Source organism: Pinus tabuliformis, chromosome Q, assembly GCF_031772625.1.
Source record: "Pinus tabuliformis cultivar Carrire ecotype Pingquan chromosome Q, CPIR1, whole genome shotgun sequence".
Lineage (NCBI taxonomy): Eukaryota > Viridiplantae > Streptophyta > Pinopsida > Pinales > Pinaceae > Pinus > Pinus tabuliformis.
The window spans coordinates 1,039,725,851-1,039,747,359 of NC_142296.1; the positions used below are offsets into that span (position 1 = coordinate 1,039,725,851).

At 39.3% G+C, this 21,509-nt stretch overlaps 1 protein-coding gene across 1 annotated transcript in view; it reads right to left on the bottom strand.

Annotated features, from left to right (window-relative positions):
• Positions 1–21,509, bottom strand: part of LOC149223046 (villin-3-like) — a 118,273-nt gene that overhangs the window by 59,059 nt on the left and 37,705 nt on the right. The gene's annotated exons all lie outside the window — the stretch shown is intronic.

A 21,509-nucleotide genomic window follows, 5' to 3' on the forward strand; every position in this document is an offset into this window, starting at 1 on the left:
ATCAATTCTGATTAAATTGATTATTCAACTTTGATTCTAAGAGAAGTATTAAGTAGATATTTGAAGTTTGAACCTTAATAATAAATATACCAATCCACCTCAGAGTGCTCAAAGAAATTACGTAACCACTTACGCACACAGACACAACAATAATATAGATATCCACTTCAAAGTGCACAAAAAAACCCATGTCGCCACTTTTTTCAAAATGCATATAAACTCACAAAATATATCAAGGAAATAAACTAGGAGAGAAGAGAGATAACCATAGAGTTGGAAGAGAGAACCAACAATATTTTTTCTTTCAACATAGAAAAGATCCTATTACATATATACAAGTGAAGAGGGAAAGAGGTTACATATCGTCTTTCCATTCTTTATTAATTATACTGAATTACTCTCATATGATTTTATTTATGTAAACTAAATTCCTATTTACCAAGAATAACCATAAACATTAATTACACTAACACCCTCCCTTAATGGTCATTCTAGAAAATACACCAAGTTTGTTTCTAGATTTAACAAAGTTATCTGAACCAAATGGCTTGATGAAGATGTCTGTAGCTACTCTAGCATGGTCATTTTAGAGCACCCTGACTGACACAAAAGAAGGATTGTTGGCTCAGTATGTTCAAGCATCAAATTTAAAATCTCCCCACTTCACATGCTTCTTTTGTCGCTGCCCTATATCATACCTAAGTAGAAGAAACTGAAACAGCATGCTGTTTCTTGATATCCCATGAAACTGCAACTGTTCCAAAACTAAGCATGTAACCAATTGTTGGTTTTCAATCAATACTGATCCTGCCCAATCAGAATCTATATAACCAGTTAATTTAAGTGCATCACTTTCACCATATAATATTGCAAAATCTATAGTCCCTGTAACGTACCTCAAAATATTTTTTGCTGTTGTGCAATGTTCTACTCTACGATGTGTCATGAATCTGGATATGTGGATGAGTGCAAAACTAAGATCTGGCCTAGTGGCTGTAAGATAGATCAGATTTCCCACTAGTTGCCTGAAAATTGACTTCAGTTGACTCTGGCTGCAGGTTTCAGCCCTTTCTCCATAGATGTAGATGAACTTTTACAATCAGCCATCTTGTATTTGTTTAACCAGTGTTATTGGAATTGGACCAGAACCAGTGGAACCAGCCGGTCCGATTGGTTTGAAGTTTGAACCTCAAACTGGTCTGGTTGGAGGCTTGGAACCGGAAAAGGCTGGTTCGGTGCTGAACCGGCTCTTTTTCACTGAAACAACTGGTTTTGTACCAAACTGGCCGATTTTGTACAATGCAACCAAGGACATTCCAAACATAAATTTATAAATAAATTATAAATAAATAAACAAATAATTTTTGAGTGGGGCAGCCTAATATTCAAGCCTACAGCCCTACTATTGTTGTGCAATTAATGGCAATGTTAAATTCTTAAAGTAAAGATTACTTAAATTTTTAGCAGTACCATTAATTGTTTTAGGATGATGGAGAAAGTAGAATTTACACCTTGCTTAAAATCCAGCAGACTTAACAGTTTTATGATTTCATGATTGGGTGGATTGCAAAGTTTCCACTGGATTTTGTCATGTACGGGGTATGAAACCAGCGTTTAAACAAGTGCACCAGGCCCTCTATGTACCCTGATGTTAGTGGCATTGACAGTTGAACTTCTTTGTCATGGCCTAGTAAAAATTTACCCATCACTTGGTGTTTGTAGCTCAGGTAGGTACTTCTACACAGGGTTAAGTGTCTAGGCATGCAGAAGTCTCCCACAATGTCCTTAGAACACTTGCTCAAGAGTGAGCAAGTTGCTATTGTAACTTATCCTGAGTTAGACTTAAGAAAAGCACATGAATATTTAGTTGGCTAATTGAGCTAAAGTAAACTCAAGAGAAGTAAATTAATTACTTTAACGAATATGTTCTAATCTTAGCCCTCAATCTCAAGTGATGCGAGATCTAATTGCAGCCAACAAACACTTTGGAGATTAGGATTAAAGATTTAGCTCAATGTAAAGTTAAAAAAGCAAAGCTAGGGCGAAGGAGAAGATACCATATAACAGCACAAGACTAAGAGAGGCATCTCAATGAGAATGTGATACTCTAAGTGTGTTGAGTCGAAGGAAGGGGCAGCAAGGAGATCCATATCAGCTAAGGAGGGCATGATCAGCTAAATCAGATCCAGTGTTGTACGCAATTCCTCATGCAACTCCTCAGTTGGACCATTTTCCTAGTAAGGGAGCCCAAGTAAGTTTAGAACTTCAAGAACTCAAATTGGGCAAAATTTGTTGTCATTTTTGTGATTAAGATTCATATTATTTGCTTTCCGCTGAATTTATTTGGTTAATACCCTAGTTGGTGTTTTATTTAGTGTACATAGATATGCTCCGAAGTTCCGAACTAATTGTTGGTTTGCTAGGGTACAAAAAACTAACATGGTATTAGAACATAAACTCTTAAGAATGTCGATCTTTAATTCCTGAAATTTGAATCACAAGTGCCAAGTTCGTACTGGATCGTCGGGGTTAGGTTTGATCGCGATCATATGAGTAAAAAAATTTTAAGGGGGGCAAAGTAAATCAGTTGTACAATTCCCTAAAGAGAAATTTTCTTATGAGTCCAAGAAAGACAAAAAATCGTGAGGGGGGCAAATTTATTTTGAGGAAAGATATTAAAAAAAAACAAAATACAACCAGCGTAAATCCATCTTAACTCCGTATCTATCAAGCACCGAGAGGGATCAAATCTCTCAAGGTGGAAACCTTTCTCAAGTTTTTCACTCAAAAAAGAGGTTTAAAGATTGAACTTGAGGAAATGTTTGCACCTCTAGGGATTTGATCTCTTTCGGCACCTGATAGATCCGGAGTTAAGATGGATCTACGTTGATTTACATAATAGATAATTATACGAAAAAAAAAAAAAGCATAAATTTTGACATAAGGACTATAAATACATGAATCAAAATCATTGAATTGGGATTTCGTACTTTTTTTTAAACTTTAACTGTAAGACACTCATACAAAAATAAAGCCTTACTTTTCAGACATAAGGACCATTTACAAAAGCTTTAAAGGAAGAAGTTAATACACTTTCATAAAACACTCTCATGTTGGAGGACAACAATAAATAGAGGTACTTTTGGTTTGAGAGTTTTCTTTTATTTACACAAATCGTTCATAGAGGATTTAAAATATAATTTAAAAAGAAAAATAAAATTAAAAGAGAAAATAACTCTTCAAAATTTTCCCTAAATTCTTTTAAAAACTTTGCCTATAAGGCACTTTGATACAAAAATAAAGCCTTAATTTGGTGTTCTACAGGGGAAGGTTTACCTTTACCAATTGTGAGCCATCCATCAAGACAATCCCCTAAGCCATGAGGAAGGTAGTCTTCACATCCATTTGGTGGATCTTCCACCCCATCTGAGTTGTAAGTGCTATAATGGTCTTAGGGGAAGGTTTACCTTTACCTAATTTGGTGTTCTATCGTGAGCTCCATCTTAATCTTTGTTGCCTTGCAAAAATTCTAGAATATATACTCGATCCCATTATCTGATCTTAACACCTTAATCTTCTTCTCGGTTTGGTTCTCCACAAGAGCTTTAAACTCCTAAAACCGATCAAAGACCTCATCCTTTGTCTTTAGGAAGTAGATCCAAGTTTTTCTAGAAGAGTCATCTATGAATGTCGCAAGGTACAAACACCCTATGATTGATGTCACGGACATAAGACCACAAATGTCTGAGTGCACCAAATCTAGTACTCCCTTAGACCTGATCTCGTTGTGAGGACACATAGCCTTGGCTTGTGTTCCAAGCGCACACCCTTTACACACTCCATCCTGCTCCACCCTAATCTCTGGAAAACCTGCAACCATTCTCTACAACAAAGGGAGAGCTTTATAAGTTTATAGTGTAGGTGTCCCATCTTCCTATGCCATATCTCACTCTAGCGATCACTCTCATGTATGAGATCCTTCACCGACTATCCTCTCAATTTATAGAGACCCTTCTCCCAATTACTCGTTTCTTGTTGAGATCAGTGCCTTTAGGCACAACAACCACTTCACCTCTAATAAATTTGGCTTCTAGTCCTTTGCCTTTTATGGCCAAAAATGAAAGGAGATTCTTCTCCAGATCCAGCACGCACGCCCTCTCTCACAACAATTCTTTATTCCCAACAATTTATCTAATTAATAAAATAAATCTTGAATTGCCAAAAAATAAAATCACTGTTATTTTAACATCTAGAAATATATGCAATGGAAATAAATCAGAGAGATCAATCACACATTGCAATAGAAATAATTCACCTGCAACAATTCTCCATCATTTATGAATCTAGAAAATCAGGGTTTCAACCCACAGAGAATTTGCAAAGAAAAATACAATGACTGGAACCCACAACTCAGCCCCACTGGAATAACTCGGCCCAAGGAAAAATGGCCATTACAAATCAACCTCTGAAGAAATTCAACCTAAAGAAAATCAGCCCACCTCTCACCAAAAAATTGGCCTTTGCGCCCTCACAAATCAACCTCCCCAGCAATTGCGCCTTCTTCTCACTTCAATAATTTAGCCTCTCCAAATCCCAATTCCTCCTTATCATCAGTCGAGTTGAACCTCACACTCCAGAGAATTCGCTCTCTCCTTCTTGAGAAAAACGCTTTCCCAAAAATGTTGTAGTTGTCTCACTCTCTTGTGTTCTTGTATCTTCACCTCTTCGTTAGGCTTCTTTTATAATCGTCATTGAGCCCAAATCTCTAACCCTAATCTCCCTTCTAGAGGATCTTGGAGATCAATGGTTGAGATTATTTCTAAGTTACTTAAATAATTAAATTATTTATCTTTAGAAAACGACTTAATAGTCTACAATAATTTATTGAATTTAATTATTGTACTTTTCCTAAGTTAGACTTAGGAAAGAAGACATAAATCACTTACTCCATCAAGCAAGCACCTAAAGAGGCAATAAATCATGTTCCAGATGCTAAGACACCAAGCCTATGTAGAAGACCTTCCAAAGCTACCACAAGCTTCAACAATGTGGATCCAAAGAAAATTGAAGCAATGAAGGATCGACCTCACCCCAAAACTCTTAAAAGTTTAAGAAACTTTCTTGGTCTCACTAGTTATTACAAAACATTCATAAGGAACTATGGTAAAATCATAGCTCCCCTTACAACCTTGCTAAAAAAAATGCTTTAAATAGGAATGATGTTGACAAATAAGATTTCTAGGACTTGAAGAAGGTTATGTGTACAACCCTAGTACTAGCTCTACCCAACTTCACTAAGACCTTAGTCTTAGAATGTGACACCTTGGGTAAAGGTGTTTGTTGACCACTACTGGTCAACTACCCATGCAGTACACCCCCTTTTTCTTTGCAAGAAAGGGGCAGCACCTGATCAGCGTATCCGTGCCATCCAGCAGTCGTCAGCAGCTTGATCATTTCAGTTGTAAACCCAGTATGCATGTATGAATTGTAAATAATCTAAGCAGATCAGAGTCATGTATGTAAAATTGCCTAGGTGGACCTAACTTTCTATGATAATCTATGTCCCGGAAGGTTTTTTGTCTCACCGATCCACGGATCGGCAGAGTTTTCCTTCAAACCTGACCCCAAAGCCGGGATTGATTTTGTCATTAGAACTTTAGGAGAATCCTAGTGTGTTGATCTGCTAGATTATCGTGGTGTCGCAGAGCTGGGTGATTTATGAGGGTCTGTATTAAGTGGGCTTGTCCCCTTGAGATGTAAATTGTAAAAGTCATGATGTAATGTGTCCTGAAGGTCGAGAAATGTTTTAAATCCCCTCATGAGTCCTAAGTCCTAGGTCCTAGGTGATGTTTCCGAAAGCTTAGTTCAGTGATCCATGTTAAATGAATTAAAAAATTAAAAAATGAATAAAAATAATAAAATAATAAAAAAAAAAATGAAGCAAAAACCCTAACTAATAAAATAATAATATTTTAAGTTAATAAATCGACGGATGAGATCAAGAGATGTCTTGATCCTCATCAGCGGTCGAGATCATTTCTACATGGATCACTCAAACTAGCCGTTAGGATCATTTCCTTTATATAGGGTCTTAGGGGGTTATTTCAAATCATTCGATCTGTGAGTCAAAGACTGAAGAAGCTCTCTTGTAAATTTGTTTCTGGTTAATAAAGAAGACTTTGGGGTCCATATCTTGCTGGTGTTACTCTCTTGAAATGCTGTGAGATTGTTTTATTTTTCTGCATATGTTATTTTTAGCTGTTAATAATAGCTTTTGTAGAGTATTGTGGGTACAGGTATCTTGCTCACTTGCTAGGGTTTGGGTGTTGTTAGGGTTTCTGAAGTAATGGCAGGTATCTCCATTACTTCCTGAGATCTAGCAGCATTCTTGCCCTCTTTACTGATGGTTGTTTCTGAGCTGTGCAGAAAAACCCTTGCTGAAGAAGATTTTGTGGGCGTTCGGGGAAGTTCTCAGCTGAACCAGCCAACTCCCGCAAGCGTTTTTTGTTGAGCCCAGCTGGATTTGATCCTGGGTCTATCATTCGGTTTTATTTTTCTGATCTGCATGAGAACATTTCTGAAGTTTTTTCACAGTGACAATCTAAAATTTCTTTTCTTTTAAATATCTTCCGTGCTTATTGCCAGATCTGGCTATTAAAGAGCCAAAATCTGTAAATTATCAGCTGTCTTAGGGTTTCAAAATTTTCTGATTTAGGGTTTCAAAATTTTGCTTATATACAGATTTTTAATTATGGTTTTCAGTGAATTTGTTCTTTTCAGGTTGCCAGAGACAATGACATGAACCTGTGATCAGCAAATCCAAGAAACCTCCGGACTGCATGCCTGAATCTCATATACGCGCATTGCTTGGTATATTCTTGAAATATTGCTATCAGATTTTCAGTGTGAGGATCAGCCTACAGACTTTGTGAACGTTTTCATTCACCTTCACGTTAAGCTTTTCCTTTACGCTGTCATAAAGCTGAGACGCAAGCCCGTTGTGGCATTTAATTGCAATTGTTTGATTTGGATGGAATAAGCGTATAAGGGCAATAGACAACGTCGTCCAACTAGGCAGAAAACCTTGAATCGATCCACAATCACCGCACGTTTCGGAGCCTCTGCATATTGTCTTCAGAAACTCTGCGTATTGTTTCCAGGGTGTTCTGTAGGCTGCCGTCAAGGTATACGCTGCAGAAATTCCTCAGACACTGGTATCAAATCCGCATTCAGCTACCCGTCAAGAAATTCATCCACTGTCTCAGTCTCTTGCAATCCTCAGCGATCTTGACGTCTGCAAATTGGTAACGTTCTGCTGGGTACATGTATGTCGTCTCTCATCGTTCTCGGGCCAGGTAACTGCGTTTTCATCGATTTAATTTTTGGTAAGTTGAGCGCTCATCGTTTTGGGTGGTTGCATTTTAGTTTAACGTTCAGTCATGCGTAGGTTTAGTTTAGGGTTAGACTAGTTGTAGTATAAGATTTATTTTTTGATTTTTATTTTAATGAGATTTTAATTCCTTTAGATTTGTTAGATTTTAAATTTGTAGATTTTAATTTATTTTTATTTTTAGTTTTAAGTTTAGATCTAGATTTTAATTAGATTTCATAGTTTTGTAATAAATAAATAAATAAATATTTTTTTTTTTTTATATTTTAATTTCATTTAGTTTAGTTTTAAAATTTTCATTAAAAAAAAAAAATATATATATATATATATATAAAATTTTCATGGAAAATAATTTTTACCAGTCTCAGTGGTCTTCATGTTATATCTTTCATGCTGGGATCTAAATTTTCAAGTCGAGATACGAAATTTGATATCTGGTTAATGATTTACGATTCTCGTGGTGTTTTAAGGCATTTATCTCTTCGAAATTTTTAGTTGCCAGATATCGTTTTGAGCATTATGATTTAGCTGATGATAGATGATTGCTGTTCATGGTTCATGTCTCTATATCATTTAACAAGTAATCGCTTTCACAACAATCTCTTAAGGCACTGGTCTGCTCAATTAATTAAATCTTTTTAGTGCTTATCTTAATCGTGTCTTGTGTCTCCCAACCAACTGGTCGACAGTTGGCCTCATCATCTCACAGGGACTACCCCCCTTAGCCGCGGGAGACAGGCTTAAACGGAGGGATCGGGGATCAGAGTGACAGCCCCCGATCCGAGCGTTGTCGTGTCAATCCGCGCGACAACATTTTTTGGCGTCGTTGCCGGGGACAGAGTTTTTCTGTTCCTGGGGTTTCATCGACATTCACCTTCTCATCTTCCTCATCTCTCATTTTGAGTTGGCAGATTCAATATTTTGGCATCTATTCATCACATATCAGCAGCATCTCTTCGGTTTTGTTTCTTGTTTGGGTGGCGACTCCACTTTCTCATTTTTCCCAGACAAGAAGCTTTCCTCATATCTGCTTGTGGTTACTTTTTGGATCTTAGAATCAGATTCATTGTTCAAGTGGCGACTCCACTTCTTTCATCTTTTGATTTTCTTGAGCAAAGAGCTAGTTCTATCATCCATCTGATCCCTTATTATTTATCATGGATTATACATTTAAACAATGTCGTTTTATTCACCATCTCCATGATTTTCCAGAAGAGGCCATTTCTAAATTACCTATTTTTTCAGGTGGTGATCCAATCGCTGTTAGAAGGCATCTAGGCTTGTTTGATCGCATCATGATCATATATTGCAGATCCCCTCAATTTAATCATGAAGATATCAAAATGCGTCTATTTGTCCTTTCTTTAGAAGATGATGCTTTGAATTGGTTTAACAGTTTTCCTAAGGAATCTTTCACTTCTTTAGAAGACATTATTGATGCTTTTAAAGATAAATATGGTTATCCAAACAGCTTGCCTTCTGCCTCTAAAATTGTGCAGCAGAATGAAAGTAATTTAATAAGAGGTCCCGCTGAAAGATCCCAAGACGATTCATCATGTCAGAATGTGTCATCCACCGGAAATATTGCAATTCATGATAGTGAAAAATCAGGGACAAATGACAATGAAAGGGAAGAGCAAAAGCAAATAATACAAGATTTAATGATGCTGGTGAAAAATATGGAAAGCAATCAAACTAATTACGTCAATGATGTCAAAACTTTATGCACCCATCTGGAAAAACGTAATAGGGAGATTGAGGTCACGCAAAATCAGCATGCTAAGGAAATTGAGGCCATAAAAACTAAATGTGAAATAGAAATTAGAAGCATACAAAGCAAGATGTCAGTCTTAGAGGAAAATATGGTGACCATGAAAACTGATAATGATAGGGAAATTGACTCTATGCAAAATAAGTTATTCACCATGGATGAGGAAATGACTATCATGACATTCAATCATAATAATCAGTTGGCTGACATGCAAGCTAATCACAGAAAAGAAATAAATTCCATACAGCGTTGCTTGATGAACATAAAGGAAGAAAATGTTAAAGTAATAAAAGATATGCAAGAGCACCATGCCAGACAAATCAATGCTATGAAGGTTGAACACTCTAGTCAGATGGATGCCATTAGAATACAGGTTCAAAGGTTTCAGCAATTGGAAAATGAGAGAAACCAGGGAACATCAACAGATCAGGAGCCTTCTCATTTGTTGCAACAAGCTCCATCTTATTATGAGGAGGTTATTGATTCGATTGAAAGATGGTTAATTGAAGGTGATCCGGACAGACTTAAGAATGATAAAGACCAGATGCGGGCTAAAGAAAGACATATCATGCATACTTCATCTGATAGTTTTGAAACAGAAAGTTCCAGGTCATCAGTAATTCCACCTGCCAGAAAGAAAAAACGTAAGAGAAAGAAGATGAGGCGAAGATTTGATACATCAGACGGCCGTGAGCAGCTTGATTTTCGGATAGGAAAAAGTCCTACCATATGCAAAATTGGACATGGCACATCCGACAAGAAGCCCACAGATTTGCCTCAAAGCAGGCAAATGCTCAGTATGCACTACATTGAACACATTTGATGCCGTAGGGCATCCTTTTGTATCGTATTTCTAACCCTACTCCTTGTTTTTCCGCATTTTCATTTCTGTTTTAGATAGTTAATAAATGAAGAGCTTTTTTTTCTTTTCTGTGCTTAATGTATATGCTGATTTTTGGATGGACGCTACTTATTTTTGTGTTGTATGGATGCAGATTCTGGATTCTCACATTCCTGCAAGCAGCAACGTGTCCCCAAGTAGAGCCAGATGTTGACCACTACTGGTCAACTACCCATGCAGTACACCCCCTTTTTCTTGCAAGAAAGGGGCAGCACCTGATCAGCGTATCCGTGCCATCCAGCAGTCGTCAGCAGCTTGATCATTTCAGTGGTAAACCCAGTCTGCATGTATGAATTGTAAATAATCTAAGCAGATCAGAGTCATGTATGTAAAATTGCCTAGGTGGACCTAACTTTCTATGATAATCTATGTCCCGGAAGGTTTTTTGTCTCACCGATCCACGGATCGGCAGAGTTTTCCTTCAAACCTGACCCCAAAGCCGGGATTGATTTTGTCATTAGAACTTTAGGAGAATCCTAGTGTGTTGATCTGCTAGATTATCGTGGTGTCGCAGAGCTGGGTGATTTATGAGGGTCTGTATTAAGTGGGCTTGTCCCCTTGAGATGTAAATTGTAAAAGTCATGATGTAATGTGTCCTGAGGGTCGAGAAATGTTTTAAATCCCCTCATGAGTCCTAAGTCCTAGGTCCTAGGTGATGTTTCCGAAAGCTTAGTTCAGTGATCCATGTTAAATGAATTAAAAAATTAAAAAATGAATAAAAATAATAAAATAATAATAAAAAAAAAAAATGAAGCAAAAACCCTAACTAATAAAATAATAATATTTTAAGTTAATAAATCGACGAATGAGATCAAGAGATGTCTTGATCCTCATCAACGGTCGAGATCATTTCTACATGGATCACTCGAACTAGCCGTTAGGATCATTTCCTTTATATAGGGTCTTAGGGGGTCATTTCAAATCATTCGATCTGTGAGTCAAAGACTGAAGAAGCTCTCTTGTAAATTTGTTTCTGGTTAATAAAGAAGACTTTGGGGTCCATATCTTGCTGGTGTTACTCTCTTGAAATGCTGTGAGATTGTTTTAATTTTCTGCATATGTTATTTTCAGCTGTTAATAATAGCTTTTGTAGAGTATTGTGGGTACAGGTATCTTGCTCACTTGCTAGGGTTTGGGTGCTGTTAGGGTTTCTGAAGTAATGGCAGGTATCTCCATTACTTCCTGAGATCTAGCAGCATTCTTGCCCTCTTTACTGATGGTTGTTTCTGAGCTGTGCAGAAAAACCCTTGCTGAAGAAGATTTTGTGGGCGTTCGGGGAAGTTCTCGGCTGAACCAGCCAACTCCCGCAAGCGTTTTTTGTTGAGCCCAGCTGGATTTGATCCTGGGTCTATCATTCGGTTTTATTTTTCTGATCTGCATGAGAACATTTCTGAAGTTTTTTCACAGTGACAATCTGAAATTTCTTTTCTTTTAAATATCTTCCGTGCTTATTGCCAGATCTGGCTATTAAAGAGCCAAAATCTGTAAATTATCAGCTATCTTAGGGTTTCAAAATTTTCTGATTTAAGGTTTCAAAATTTTGCTTATATACAGATTTTTAATTATGGTTTTCAGTGAATTTGTTCTTTTCAGGTTGCCAGAGACAATGACATGAACCTGTGATCAGCAAATCCAAGAAACCTCCGGACTGCATGCCTGAATCTCATATACGCGCATTGCTTGGTATATTCTTGAAATATTGCTATCAGATTTTCAGTGTGAGGATCAGCCTACAGACTTTGTGAACGTTTTCATTCACCTTCACGTTAAGCTTTTCCTTTACGCTATCATAAAGCTGAGACGCAAGCCCGTTGTGGCATTTAATTGCAATTGTTTGATTTGGATGGAATAAGCGTATAAGGGCAATAGACAACGTCGTCCAACTGGGCAGAAAACCTTGAATCGATCCACAATCACCGCACGTTTCGGAGCCTCTGCATATTGTCTTCAGAAACTCTGCGTATTGTTTCCAGGGTGTTCTGTAGGCTGCCGTCAAGGTATACGCTGCAGAAATTCCTCAGACACTGGTATCAAATCCGCATTCAGCTACCCGTCAAGAAATTCATCCACCGTCTCAGTCTCTTGCAATCCTCAGCGATCTTGACGTCTGCAAATTGGTAACGTTCTGCTGGGTACATGTATGCCGTCTCTCATCGTTCTCGGGCCAGGTAACTGCCTTTCATCGATTTAATTTTTGGTAAGTTGAGCGCTCATCGTTTTGGGTGGTTGCATTTTAGTTTAACGTTCAGTCATGCGTAGGTTTAGTTTAGGGTTAGACTAGTTGTAGTATTAGATTTATTTTTTGATTTTTATTTTAATGAGATTTTAATTCCTTTAGATTTGTTAGATTTTAAATTTGTAGATTTTAATTTATTTTTATTTTTAGTTTTAAGTTTAGATCTAGATTTTAATTAGATTTCATAGTTTTGTAATAAAAAAAAATAAAATAAAAAAATATTTTTTTTTATATTTTAATTTCATTTAGTTTAGTTTTAAAATTTTCATTAAAAAAAAAAAAAAAATTCAAAAAAATATAAAATTTTCGTGGAAAATAATTTTTACCAGTCTCAGTGGTCTTCATGTTATATCTTTCATGCTGGGATCTAAATTTTCAAGTCGAGATACGAAATTTGATATCTGGTTAATGATTTACGATTCTCGTGGTGTTTTAAGGCATTTATCTCTTCGAAATTTTCAGTTGCCAGATATCGTTTTGAGCATTATGATTTAGCTGATGATAGATGATTGATGTTCATGGTTCATGTCTCTATATCATTTAACAAGTAATCGCTTTCACAACAATCTCTTAAGGCACTGGTCTGCTCAATTAATTAAATCTTTTTAGTGCTTATCTTAATCGTGTCTCGTGTCTCCCAACCAACTAGTCGACAGTTGGCCTCATCATCTCACAGGGACTACCCCCCTTAACCGCGGGAGACAGGCTTAAACGGAGGGATCGGGGATCAGAGTGACAGCCCCCGATCCGAGCGTTGTCGTGTCAATCCGCGCGACAACAGTGTCAAAGCGGTCCTCATGCAAGAGGGATGACCATTGGCTTTTACCAACAAATAACCATGTGAGGGGCACTTGGGAAAATCAACTTCTGAAAAGGAGATTACAATTATATTACATGCTCTAGATATCTAGAGTCCTTACCCATTCGAGAAACATTTCCATATTAAAACCAATCATCACAACATAAAATACTTCCTGGAGCAAAGGATTTCTTCCCCTAAGCAACAAAAAAGGATCACCAAAATGTTGGGATGTGGCTAAGATAATCTATGATAAGGACAAGGAGAATGTGGTGGCATATGCTCTCTCTCAAAAGTATGAATAGGAAGGGTCCTTATTTTCACTCTCCTTTATAGTAGTAGATCGACTAAATGACGTGCACTACAAATGGTTGATAGATCCCAAAATTGCTAACATGATCCAACAACCTCAAATGGAACCCCATGCATATCATGGCTACACTTGGAAAAATGAAGACTTTTGTTATAAAATGCATCCTTATTTGACCAAGAAATCAACATTTAGACAGGATTAAATGGGCAGGATGGAACGCTCGTCCAGTAACGTTTTTTGGAATCCTACATTCGATGGCGCGCTCGACGGTTTTGTAGGAAAAAAACCTGCGGGTCTTCTGCATGCAGATGACCAGAAATTAGACGAAGCGCCCGAGGGTTACAAGACGGTGTATGCTGCCAAGTGTAGCAGGCGATATTTCATAAATGCCGAGTATCTGAACCATCCGTTGCTTAGGGTTCTGATCGTTGAGAAATTTAGGGATGGCTTCTCAGTGGACTGCGAGGTGGTGTTGTTCGAGCACTTGGTGTGGATGTTGGAGAATGCCGATCTGGAGACAATACAGAGCGATTCAACGCTGGAGGAATTGGCCCAATTCGAGAAGGAGTACCCTGGACAGGTACTCAGATACGAGGACAACTCAGACGCAACCAGCAACGTCTCCGCCATCAAGAAATTCGGTCCTCCCCAGGAATTCTTTTCACAGGAAAAGAGCCCGAAAGCCACAGATCTGCCATCATACATAACAGAACAGGCAAAATCCGGTAGGATTTACATCGACCCGGAAGCGGCAAACAAAGAAAGGGACCTGCATGTAGCAGATCTATCCTCTCCCATACTAGATCGGGCCAAATATGGCAGATCTGGGAGGGATCTCTCAGATCTGTCCAGATCCAGGCAGAAGATAGGCGGGAACCAGCCAGATCTAAAAACCAAACCCATAAAATTGGACCTGGAAAAGGCAGACTCAGTGGATCTGAAGGCTTTCTCAACAGATCTATGGTTCCAAATCTTTATAAAGCCCCCCACTGGGAAATCAACCCCAATCTGGGTTCAAGCTTCAGACAAGGTCTCAAAACTGAAGAAAATCATTGTCAATCACAGTGGCCTTCCGGAACGATACCAACATCTGCTCTCAGAAGGCAGATCGTTACAAGATCACTGGACAATAGGCCACTACAACATCACGCCAGGATCTAACATTATAGTCAACATGAGGCTTCGGGGAGGCGCAGCAGCCAGCGGAACACAGACTCCAGGCTCCTTTCGTGATGCAGTCAATGGAACCAGCTCAAAGAATACAGGCTCTTACAAGGGCACGGTGAACGGTAAAGGGGAAAACATTCAACCCAAACCAGTACCAGCTCCAGAGCTACCAGGACCCTACATAGTGGAACAAACACTGGAAGCTCCAACTATCCAAGTAACTTCACCGGGGGTAAGCAATCTACACATTGATCTAGCCACTCATGCTGTTATATGTAGATTTAATGGGTTCTGGCCAAAATCAGATGCCCTGCATCACTGGATCCTCACAACATGGTCACCTGACTGTGAAGTTCATCTATGCTCAAAGGGTTTCTTCATAGTTCGCTTTACAACAGAACAGGAACGTGACAACATTATCAATCAGGGGCCATGGTTTTGGGGAAAGGCTGGCCTCTTCACCATCCCCTGGTTCCCTGAATTTGATGCAAATACTATGAAAGTAACAACCGTACCTGTTTGGGTGAGACTGCATAACCTCCCTCTACACTTCTGGCACAGCAAAGTTTTATCAGACATAGGGAATTCTTTGGGGACATACCTCAAAACAGATGAAGAAAGAATTAACCAAGGAATATTCACCTATGCTAGAATATGTGTAGAAGTGGATCTAAGTTTGGGGCTACCTGATCACATCACATTGAACTATAATAACACGCAGAGGATACAACCGCTGGATTATGAAAATACAGCATTCAGATGCCTTAGATGCATGCAAACAGGGCATCTTCAAAACACCTGCCCTCTGGGCAAGAAGGACCCCAAAGTGAACAAGAAACAACCAAAAAAGCCGAACGGATGGCAGCACACCGATTGGAGGGAAAAAGAGGACATGCAGAAGGCAGAGCATACAGTGAACCAAGAGGAACCGGATACAAATATGGAACAGAACGGCACACAGGAAGAAAAAGCACCAGACCCTCAAATGGAGGACCAACTCCAGCAGCAGACAAATCCACAGCTGGAATTTAGTGGCAACAAAAGAACTCACGGATCTGAAGGATCAGAATCCGACAAAGAATCTCCAGTGAACATTCAAGAGCACCCGCAGGCCATCATTATTCCCCCTCCTGACTCACAGGGTTGGCGTAGGGTGGAAAAGAAGAAGGGCAGAAAAATATAGGCTTGATGTATTTGAAAATTTTTTATATTTTTATCTTAGTTTTTGTCCTAACCATGGACAGCCATATGCATATGCTTTAAGCATCTACAAAATGTAATTTATTTCAATCATGAATATAAATTACGACTTTTTTCTACGTGAAAAAAGAAATCAACATTTAAATCTGAACTACATTCCTCTCACACAACAAGTCATTCAGGGTTTCATAAAACATATGAAAAGGTCAAACGTTCACGAGCATGTGCCCCCACCCTCCAAAACATCTTTTCGGTTGCTATTATTTTTCTATTGTTTGAGCTATTGTTATCATATATTTTGTTGTTAGTTCTAATTATTGTTGTAGTTATTGTAAGCAATTTTTGGTACAAGTACAATGCATTTATCATGGCAACCACTATTAAGTTTGCACCAAGGTTCTAGCCACTACATATGTGCTACTCTTCTTGCTAGGCACAAAAAATGGTGAATTGGAAAAGTTTTAATGATCCTTTTGATCCAATAACTCAAAATAGTTCCACACCTTGGCATTTCTACTATAGTATTTCAAACCTCGAATTTTCAACATGTTTTTTAGGCATTTCTCTTGTGTTTTGGTAATTGACATGGATTGTGTGGTCTGCAAAACACAAGGAGCATGAATTAAGCTTTGCAACAATCCAAGAAACACCTTGATGGAGATTGTATGCCAAAGTTGTAGTGTTGGGAAGTTAATATATCAACTAGTCTCCTTGGGGCCTATTGCCCACCATCAGTGGGTGAACCCTATAAGAGAATTCTTCTCCTAGACTTGTCTTCAATCGGTAGCCAGCAGCCCCTTGCAACCACCAAATAGCTTAATGTGCCACAAGTCTCTGCCACCTGAGCCAGCATTATGTGACCTTGCCCATCCGTTATGATCATATGTTTGAAGATGGGCCTTCCAACCCCGAAGGTATGGCTTTTCATTATGCAATTGGGTAATTTTGCTTGCTTTTCTTGGACACAACTAGACATGGATTAGTGGGGGGATTCAATGGAAAGAATGGGCTTTGTCTGTACCCTTGTTCCCTTATCCCAACTTGGTGGTTAATCTCTGTATCCAAGTCTCGTGGGATCTCCTTTATTAGTTACTAGCTTTAGGAGTGGCACTACATGGGAAACCTTGACTTTGGTTGTGTGGTCCCGCTTCCCAACTCCATATACATCACTCCTCTCTACTTATTATAACCCCTTTTTCACACTTTTCCCATCAGGGTCCACACGGAGTTAGCCTCCCCCTCCCTTTGTCCACACTTTGGGTCGGACCTAGTCTCTAGAACGATGCCTCGGAGGCAATGTTGCACGAAGCGGGAGCGAAGCGGAAGCGCGGAGCGCGGAAGCGTCATTTTCCAAAAATCTAGGAAGCGAAGCGTCCGCGGAAGCGTCTGCTATATATATATATTTTTTTGCATTTATACTCAAAACAAACATCCCAAATACCAAATTAATTGTAGAAGACATGAAAACATGCATATTTTTGCATAAATCAAGATAGATATGGCATCCATGATTCCATTGTAGTTACTAGTATGTACAACAATCATCTATATTCTAGCTATTACAAACATACATCAAATTTTTAAGCATATTATAAAACATAAAACATTTAAGCATATTATAAAACATAAAACATAGAGCATATTATGATTTATCTAGCAAGTGAGCAACTGTCAACATTTGTCATGTCCAAAATTCAAATAATAATGTTTACAAAATATGTCACTTGGTCACCGCCAAGCCAAAAAGGTTCAAAATTCAAATTCACAAGTCTACAAGTCTAATGAGTAATCTATGACAAAAAGAAGTAGATTGTGAATATATCTACTAATCTCTCCTCCTTCCACCACGAATAGAACGTGATGGCGGGCCTCCACGTGGTGGCAATGAAGAAGATGGTCCGTGTGTAAGTCGTGGCACTGGAACTGATGAAGAAGAACCCCCTGCTGTTGGTGTTGAACCATGGAACCTAGGAACCAAGGGACCAGATGGGGGTGGGGGTGGTGGCATATCAACACGGTCATCATCATCCTAGAATCGCTCAAAAAATTCATGCAAAAAAAAAAACACTAGTTAACAAAAAAATTAAAAACATGAATTAGAGAAATGCTTTATAAGGGAAAATTGGAAAATTCATACCACAATGGACATACCTGGATAAGAGCATCCTCTAATTGCTCTAGTCGCAACACTCCATCCTCCAAATTGGGCTCCTCTGGATTCTTGTCCCAAATCAACAAGTCTTTATTAGACTTTGCATCTTCACAGTAATGGGACAACAATCGCAAGTTGTAATGAACATAAACCAAGCTCTCTGCCCGGTCTAAATTCAACCTGTTCCTTTTAACACTGTGGATGAAAGAATAAGAGCTCCAACACCTCTCTGCAGAAGAAGTGTTTACCACCTGTGATAGCACCCGCAATGCCAAACTCTGTAGAAGTGGAGTACCCCCTCCATGCATGTTCCACCACTCAAGAGCAGAAAAAGTCTCTCGATCTTGAATTGCATGCATGCTCCCAAATGGACCAGTGTTGAGCGTATAGTTGCTCACCTGTCTCCGTACCAATGCAGCCTCCTCATCATCAGGGATTAATCTACTCAATGCAGCCATATATTTTTCGTGAACCTCTCTATCTTGGTGTGGTTTTTTCCTGCTTCCCCCCCCAGGTGCTGGTGTTGAAAGCCATGATGGATGATAGTATTTAGGTGTCAAAACATATGCTAATGCATGCAATGGAATATTTAGCATTTCCCATCGGTTTTGCACCTCTACACGAATATAATTGTACAAGGTGGTATCTCTAGGCTCAACAATGTCTTTAATCTGCCCCAACATGCTATCCATTTGCTCATACACCTCCCCAATTACTGGTCGATCTGAATCTGCAAACTTGATCATGTAATAAATTGGTTTGGTGAATTGCAAAACATATTTAACCTGTGACCAAAAGTAACTGTCAAGAACAGTGTCCTTGACTACATTAGCACCATCTGTGTCAGTGTTAATTTCATCCCATGTTTCAGCACACACCAGATTAGTTAAAGCTTGTCTCACCCTCACTAGCCGCCTAAAGGTGAGGTAATAACTAGCAAATCTTGTCTTTGCAATTTTAAGCAATTGCAACTTGGAGTAAGTGCCATAGAAGTAGTTTACCCTTGTATGCCCTGTGATGAATTTAATGAGCTGCTTCCCTTTCCTGTAAACCTCAGCAATCCACCCACAATCTTTGTGTTTCACAATATCATGCATCAAAAGGTTCAATGTGTGAACCAGGCACCCAGACCAAAAGATGTGTGGATGAGTACGCTCAATAATTTTTCCTGCTGCCTTACAATTTGCTGCATTATCTGTGATCACTTGAACCACATTATTCGGACCAACATCTTTGATTGATTTCAATAGGAGATCTGCAATGTTTTGTGCAGTTGCACTGATGGAGGAGGAGTCATGACATGCAATAAATACTGCACCACTAGAAGAAACACCAAGAACATTTATCAAATGTTGGTTTCTAATATTTGTCCACCCATCTGATACAATGGATACCCCAGAATCCACCCACTCATGTGTAAAACGTGTCAAAGCTCTTTGAACCTTAGCTTTTTCTCTTTCTAATAACACTGTTCTAGCTTTCTCATAGTTGGGGGCCTTGTATCCTTTTAGGGCTTCATTGATGGCCTTTACCATGTCATGCCAATAGGGAGAGCGAAGCACATTGAATGGTACACCGCAAGCACAAAGAAAACAGACTATCTTTCCATCCACATCATCCCTCCCAGCAACATTAAGGAAATCCCCTATTGTTTTTCTACCTCCAGAGGTTGCAGAAGTACCATGAGGAGATGGGCAACTACCAAATTTAGAGGTTGCACTTGATTCAGAATGAGTTTTTTGTTTCTTGTTTTTTTGTTGTGCAGCCATCTCTATTTGGATGTATTTTTTTCTTTGTTCAGTTGAAATGTTTGGGCAAATTTGTACCCCCACAGAACCCTTTTTTTCATCACTATCCAGCACCCCACAAAGATGCCTCCTCAGACGGGTATATGAACCCGTATATGGTTTTCCTCCATGACAACCATGAGGGCACACAAATTTGTAAGATCCACCACCCTTTCCCCCTTCAAGTTTGGTCACATAGTTCCACAAGGGTGTTGATGTACCTTTCCCATCTTGTGCTTCAGTGTCCCCTTCAAGTTCATCCCCTTCCTCTTCAAACCCTTCCTCCTCATCATACATTGGGTCACTACTATTAGGACCAAGTTCATCCTCTTCCTCTTCCCCTCTATTCCTCACCCTTGCCATCATTAAAACCAAGAGTGGAATGATACATAGAAGCCAAAAGAACACCATCTTGGAATATGGATATAGCTGGTGGACAACCTGTAAATAAAGGAGCAAGTAGAAACAATGGGAAAGAGTAGGAGAGGGAGGAGAAAAATACAATTTTTTTTTCAAAAAAACAAGGGAGTTTGGGGTTTGAACTTACCTCTTTAGCTCTTGTAGATGAAGTCCTCCAAGCTCTTGCTCCAAGCTCCTCCTCCTTCTCCTAGCTCCTCCTTCTTCACTCCTCCAAGCTCTCCTCTCTTCTCCTCTCCTTTCCTCTCTTCTCTTCTCCTCTCCTCTCTTCTCTTCTCCAACTCTCATAAACTCAAAGTGAGAAAATGAGAAGAGAATGGCGGCTTTATTCTTTTCTAAACTCACCCTAAACTCACCCTAACCTCACCCTAACCCACCCCCTCATGCAAACTCAAGTTAACTTTTAAAAAAAATTAAAAAAAATTCGAGTTACATTGCTGCACCCGCGGAAATTTCCGGAAGCGCGGATCCGGAGCTCGTGAAGCGTGCGCTTCCGGGCCGAAGCGAGGCGCTTCCGGAGGCCCGAAGCGCCCTCCGAAGCGCGGATCCGGGCCAACGCAACCTATATTCCAGGAATCGCTTAAAAAAACAGGAATCGCGCTTCATAAATTTTGGAATCGCGCTTCGCCTGGAGGTTCCGGAACGCTTCCGTACGGGACGCGATTCCGGCCTAGGATCCGGGGGGGGGGGGGGGGGGGCGATTCCTGCAACTATGCTCGGAGGTTGAGACAACTAAAAAGAAAGTTAAAAGCATAATTTGGCCACTTACAACAAGAAATGTACCATAAAATGCAAAAGATGGTCGGGACATAAAAATTTAGCGTGTGGGCAAAAGCAGAATATGAGTTCTACCCTTTATCATTATGGCCATCAGCCTAGTTCTTAGGACCCCTATGTGTGCCCCCTGCATCATTAAGGAACCCATGATTGTCCCAACCCTTGGTGGGCGATGAACTGCTCAACCTTAAGGGGGTACTCATTGCTTTATCATACGCATCATGCTCTCATTCCCTGGAGCCCTGAGCAATTAAAGGAAAGAAAAATCAATAAAAGGCAAAAGGCATATGAAGAAGGGTGGAAAAACAAAGATCAAGGTAACTCATGTACAATGATTGCTCCCTCCTACATCTATACACCCATGTGTGGGCTTCCCTTGTATGAAAAAGGGTGGAAAAACAAAGGTCAAGGTAACTCATGTACAACGATTGCTCCCTCCTACATCTATACACCCATGTGTGGGCTTCCCTTGTTATAGCTACCCTTGTACCATGGCATGTGGCTTGGAGCCTTCCCTGGTGCCCCAGTTGTTAAATTATAGTATGTTCTATGCTTAAGAATAGTTTACTTCAATTCTTCTTATTAGCCCAATGTCAATT